General features: G+C 46.1%; 1 pseudogene; it reads left to right on the top strand.

The window, feature by feature from the left end:
* The first annotated feature begins 728 nt into the window (after window positions 1-728).
* On the top strand, window positions 729-2,535 carry LOC136121015 (eukaryotic translation initiation factor 4B pseudogene; annotated as a pseudogene).
* Window positions 2,536-6,637: the final 4,102 nt, after the last annotated feature.

The raw sequence follows: 6,637 nt of genomic DNA, 5'->3' as shown, positions 1-6,637 counted from the left end.
TGTTTGTTTTTTTTTAACAAACCCTTGTGTCGAGGGATGACTTTCAATAGATGGTAGCGAGGAAGCTGCTTTGCCATGTATGAAATCCCAACCCTGACAAGGTTCTTTTAAAAACCAAACTACTTTTGCATTAACGATGTTTTGAGTATTTAAAAACTCATTTTTCTCTTGAGCTAGGTACATCTATAGTACTTCATGTGATGTTTAGTAGGGAGGAGTCTGAGTTCTAACAAAGCACAAATCTGCCTAAGGAAAGGATGAGAGCTCAAAGGGAAAATCTGAGTCATGCATCTAGGCTTTAAAATATGTCACGTGATCTCACCTGCAACAAAACCATCCTGGGGTTGACATGATCCATAGTGTCAAAGAGAAAAATCCAGCCAGAAAGGGCTTCAGAAGAGAATCAACCCTCAGAGAGGCATTTCTGGGAGAGTTCTCAGGGAGCTGTTCTAGCTCTTTTGTTGTAAGGAAAACTGAGGAAGGTATTGATGCTATACGGAAACTGCAACCAAGGAGTTTCCTGCTCAGAGACCACATGCAAATGAAACTAGGAAATATTCTAGTGGGTAGACATGAATGCTGAGAATGCCAATCAATGGAGAGGGATGTTATTTGAACCAGGTGATGGTGGACCAGTTACAAACCACTAAGCTCATCGCTGGCATAAATTAAAACCTGAGTTTCCAATAAAAATATTTGTGCCTTTGCATCCTCTCGCCCTCTCCCAAATGGCGGCCTCAGCAAAAAAGAAGAATAAGAAGGGGAAGACTGTCTCCCTGACAGACTTTCTGGCTGAGGATGGAGGGAATGGTGGAAGAAGCACCTATGTCCCCAAACCAGACAGCTGATGAAACAGACGACCTAGAAGGACACGTTTCAACCACTGGCAGAGTAATGATGATGACGTGTATAGGGCACCTCCAGATGACCGTTCCATCCTGCCCACTGCTCCACGGGCTGCTTGGGAGCCCGAGCCATTGACTGGAGCCATCTTCCCAAATTACCACCCTACACTGCTTTTCTAGGGAACCTGCCCTATGATGTGACAGAAGACTCCATTAAGGAATTCTTTAGAGGATTAAACATCAGTGCAGTGTGTCTACTGGGTGAACCCAGCAATCCTGAGAGGTTGAAAAGTTTGGGTTATGCTGAATTTGAGGACCTGGATTCCTTGCTCAGCGCCCTGAGCCTCAGTGAAGAGTTTCTAGGTAACAGGAGAATTCAAGTAGACGTTGCTGACCATGCACAGGGTAAAGACAGGGATGATTGTTCTTTCAGCCGAGATAGAAATCAGGATTCTGAAAAAACAGATACAGATTGGAGGCCCGTCGTGCTGCAGCTTTGATGGCTGCCCACCTAGAACAGGTGATGAAGGCTTAGAGACAAATATCGAGATCGCTATTATTCAGACCGATAGCGCGACGGGTATCGGGACAGTTACCGTGATGGCCCACGCCGGGACACGGATCGATATGGAGCCAAGATTGCTATGATCACGGAGCAGCAGGGATTACAACAGAGGCTGCTATGCCAGGATGGGCAGTGGCAGAAGAGCATTTGGTAGTGAGTACCATAGGGTGACGTCTACAGAGGAGGTGAAGACTGCTGTAAAGACAGATATGACGGACAAGATGACCAGTCACGGAGCTCCAGAGATGCATACTCTTGGGATGACTGTAGCCATGATGATAGATGTCCCCCCAAAGACCCAAACTGAACCTAAAGCCTCGGAGTACTCCTAAGGAAGATGATTCCTCTGCTAGCATGTCCCAGTCCAGTGGAGCAGCCTCTCTCTTTGGAGGAGGAAAGCCTGTTGGCACAACTGCTAGAGAACAAGTAGAAGAGCCACTATAGAAGGAACAGGAGAAACTGCGACATCAGCTGGATGAGCCAAAGCTAGAACAACGGCCTCTGGAGAGACACCCAAGCTGGCAAAGTGAAGAAACTCAGGAATGGGAATGGTCGAGGACAGGAAGTGAGTCATCACGGACTGGGACCTCAGCCACATCTGGCAGAAAGGCACGAAGGAGAAAGAGTGAGAAGTCTCTAGAAAATGCCAATAAAGAGGAAAACTGTCAGTCTCTAACTTCTAAGCCTCCCAAACCTGAACAGCCTCTAAAGGTGATGCCAGCCCCTCCACCAAAGGAGAATGCTTGGGTGAAGCAAAGTTCTAACCCTCCTGTTCGATCTCAGAGCTCAGACACAGAGCAGCAGTCCCCTACAAGTGGTGGAGGGAAAGTAGTTCCAGCTCAACCATCTGAGGAAGGACCAGTAAGGAAAGATGAAAATAGAGTAGATGGGGTGAGTGTCCCAAAAGACCAGAGTGGTAACTCCAGCCGTGGTCCAGGAAATGGAGGGAACAGAGACCACTGGAAGGGGTCAGAGAGGAAAGATGACAAAAAGGATCAAGATGCCAGATCTGCACCTGAGTCAAAGAAAACTGAAGAAGATCCAGCCTCTAAGTTCAGTTCTGCAAGGAAGTATGCTGCTCTCACCACTGATGGTGAAAATGAGGGAGAAGATTACACCAAATAGACCTCTGCATTCTGTGCTTTCTCCTAGTCTCTCTCCCTGCTGGAACATTCGAGAGCAAATCAAACCTCTATCCAGACAAGAAAAAATAAAACTCACCATCTCTGGAAAAGAAAACTTTATAAAAAACACATACTCTTCCCATTCTCAAAGAAGTGTCTTCACTTTGTTTCTTAGAGACCTCCAACCCCACGTAAACTGTCTAGTTGTAAAGTGCATTCGACACCCAACCACACACTCCAGAGTTGCTGGGACACTCACGATGTTCTCTTCACAATTTCTCTACAGTCCTGGGATTGTTGATTATAATACTAACTGTATATTTACCTAAGAAGCTTTCTAAAAGCCTAGTATGAACAAAATTCACAAGTCAAAAGACGTATTGTCAAATTATGCATCCTGCTTTTGAATTCAGGAGTGATGGTCACTAGCTCTGGCAGATGAAAGATGGGGTCACCTTCTTCGACATGCCTTCCATGGAGAAATGGGGTCTATGTCCCCTCCCCTTGGACCTGGGCCAGCTCTGTGACTGCTGACTAATAGAACACAGAGAAATGATGTGACTTTCCAAATCCAGGTCTTAAAAGAATGACAACTTCCTCTTCTGGTCTCTTGGAAAACTCACTCTTGGAGCCCAAGGTAACCGTGGAAGAAGTGTGACTCTCTTGCTGGAAACATCATCTAGACAGACCTTTAGACAAGCGGACGGGACGAGAGGCCCAGATGGGTCTGCCTTCCAGCCATCCCTTTCAAGATATCTGAGAAGTGAGAGAGAAATCCACGTGAAAAGTGGACCCTCCTGCTGCAGCCACCTAGCCTGGCATGGATCAGTGAAACCTACTCAGAAAACCCCTTCCTGCACTCCTGAACCTATAAATCTTGAGCAAATAAATGGTTTATTTCAAAGTATGAAGTTTGGAGATAATTTATTTCACAGTAATATCTTTCAGGAACTGAATTTGGTCCAGGGAATGGGGACCGACCATACCAAAAACTTCAGACAAGTGGCTGGAAGGGCCTTGAGCTGATGGTGGATGAGGGTTTGAAGGTCAGAAAGAAGATCGTCCTTTGGGGGCTAGAGAGAAGGCAGCCCGCACTACACAGCAGCAGAAAATCCAGCTGCAATGCATCCCATGGCAGCACAGAGAGGAGAAAATATACTTACTGAACTGGTGGATTTGGTGACATATATTTCCTGGCAGAAAGCTGAAAGTACCAACGAATTTCCTAGACACATATGATAGGATACAGACAGAGAGATGAGGGTATAAAAATATAAATAAATAAATAAGAAATATTTAGTTATCAGACAGAGTTAAAGGAAACATAAACTGGGACCTGCTGAGTCAAAAAATAAAGCTGCCTCTAGACTGGAGCCTCTTCAGTCTGCAAAAGACTCTCAGAATAAGAAATGACCTCAGGGAAAACATCAAACCAGGATGAGCACAGTTAAATCGTGGCCTTAGTACAAAGATCTCTGGGGGTAGTTGTAAGACCCTTTGTTGAGACCTTAGAAGTATGTCTAAGGTCTCAACAAAGGGTCTTACAACTACCCCCGGACACGTACATTAAGATCTCTAAGAATCTTAAGAAGCCTTTCAACTTGACCAGAAAGTTGCCAAGGATCTTATGACCCTGGCCCCGTAGCTCCTGACGTGCAGTCCTGGAAGGGCCTGTTCCAGAAAGAGATGTGGTATAAACAGAATATATTATAATCTGATACACAGGAATCCCACAGGTTTTTAAAGAAAATATATCCTCTAAGACTGAAAGAGGCAGAGACAGGACAAATACAGGACTTTGACTTTCCCCCAATTTTCACACACAGGAAGCAGGCAGAGAAGTCTTCTGATCTAGAAACATCCTGCCATTTCTTATGGAAAAGGAAGGATGTCTCAGAGGACAGAACCAAGTGCAGGAAGGTCCCAATCAAGTAACTGGCAACATGTGCCTGGTTGGACAGCAGGGTTGCTGGGGACCAGTGACTTCACATGCTCCCTGCTGTCCCATTTTTTGAGCAGGCATGTCTACTTTCTCCCGTGTACATCTCACCATTTTACACTGGATGCAAGAGGGAAAGATAATTTGTCTTCTTAGCTCAGAGTTTTTAAGATCAAAAGGAACCCTTTGAATGGAATCCTGCCCAAGGATCCTTATCCATTGGTCTGATTCAGTTTAGGAAACCCTGGACTTTGAGCCTGAACCTGATGTTGTAATGAGATTAAACTTGCAGGGATCTTGGGAGGGAAGGTGAGTATATTTCACGTGTAGGAGAAATGTAAACAATTCCTGGCCAGAGAGAACACTGAGGCCATCTCAAGATGTATATAAATGCATTCACTCTCCCTGCTTTGGGGTGTGGGACCTCTGTCACCTCTCCTTAAATCTGGACAAGGCTTGTGACTGCTTCACGTGACAGAATGTGGCAGGTATGGCCCCGGTTTCCAGACGCAGACGTCAGAGGTAAGGGAGGCCTCCACTCTCTCTCTTTTGGAATACCCGCTGGGTCACCATGTCAGCAGTCCAGCTACCCTGCTGGTGGCCATTAGGTGAGGCTCTGAGACCGCGTGGAGTGGGGAAGGACATAGCTGCCCATCAGGCACCAGATGTGTGAGTGAAGGGACCGTCTCGGAAGTGGACCCCCAGCCAGCACCTCAAAGACCAGGGACAAGCCATCCGGCTGAACCCTGCCTCAGCTTCTGGCCACGAAATCTGGGGTGAAACAAGGTGGTGGCCTTAAGCCACTGTTACACAGTGCTTGTGGCCTTGGAAGTAGCCGAAATATCCTCCTTATAACTTGTTGGCTTCATGTCTCTAAGAAACTTTACAGAGAGTGAACACTCCCTGCCTTAGCCTCCAGACAAGCAGAATGGCTACCAAGTTACCAGGGCAACCAAGACCCGTGTGACTCATCTAAGATTAGACGGCAACAGCCTTGCACGAGGGCAGCGGCTGTATTGCTCACCCCCTCCTCTAAGCCCTGAATTTTCATGAAGCTTGGCATCTCCAGAGCCTACTTAGACTGTAACTTACCTTGTAAGTGAATGTCCTTTTCCCCGATTAGACTAGACTTGCAGTAGAAGGTGCGAGGAAGCCGATTTCCAGACTCAGAGCTGGCAGATCCTTTAAGAGCAATTATTTCTGAGCTGTCTCAGGTCATGATTGCTTTTCCTAACATTAGTTATACTAGAAATGATAAAATATTTACGTACGAGTGTTAGATCTTTATGTCCTTAGACTACAGACATTTAACATCTCTTGAAGCTTTTATTTACTCGGCCCATCAGCGTTCTGTAATTTGACCATCCAGTGATTAACCAAAACTGAAAAGTTTGTTTCTCACGAAGTTTTGAAAGCCCCTCTACATTTTTATCAAAGTCTTATAACTAAGAGGAGCTATAAAAAGTATTATTTCAAAAGTTGAGAAAACGAATACTTGAACTTTATTATCGGAGCTCAGAGTCTTAAATGTGAACTATGCCATGAGCTACCCCACACCCTCAGTTTGCTCTGGAACCGACCAGAAGAGCAGAAAAATAGTTGTTGGTTTGCTTCTTTATGCAAAACCTGTCATCCCCAAATCAGCAAGTGCTCCATGGAATAGATCTGTGATGGGACCTGTAGGGTGTTATTATGAAGATACACACTTTCTCATAATACTGTTATGTCACTCCCAGGCCCAAAGGAGAGGTGCGGAACCTAACATTAGATATTTGTAGGCTCTTCATGCTAGCGGAAAACTATGTGTAAGTTCTGCCCCTTTCCGAAGATTGGTCGTTGTCTTCAGTAAATTATCATTTAAAAATCAGTAAAGCATTCCATGTGAAAGACAGATGGGGACTTCCCTGGTGGCGCAGTGGTTAAGAATCCGCCCGCCAATGCAGGGGACACGGGTTCGATCCCTGGTCCGGGAAGATCCCACATGCCGCGGAACAACTAAGCCCGTGAGCCACGACTACTGAGCCTGTGCTGTAGAGCCCGCAAGCCACAACTACTGAGCCCGCGTGCCACAGCTACCGAAGCCCGCGCGCCTAGACCCCATTCTCCCTAACAAGAGAAGCCACAGCAATGAGAAGCCCGCGCACCGCAAGAAAGAGTAGCCCCC

Source organism: Phocoena phocoena, chromosome 3 (assembly GCF_963924675.1).
Source record: "Phocoena phocoena chromosome 3, mPhoPho1.1, whole genome shotgun sequence".
NCBI lineage: Eukaryota > Metazoa > Chordata > Mammalia > Artiodactyla > Phocoenidae > Phocoena > Phocoena phocoena.
Note: the sequence above shows the minus strand (reverse complement) of the source record. Positions and strands in the feature narration are given on the sequence as shown.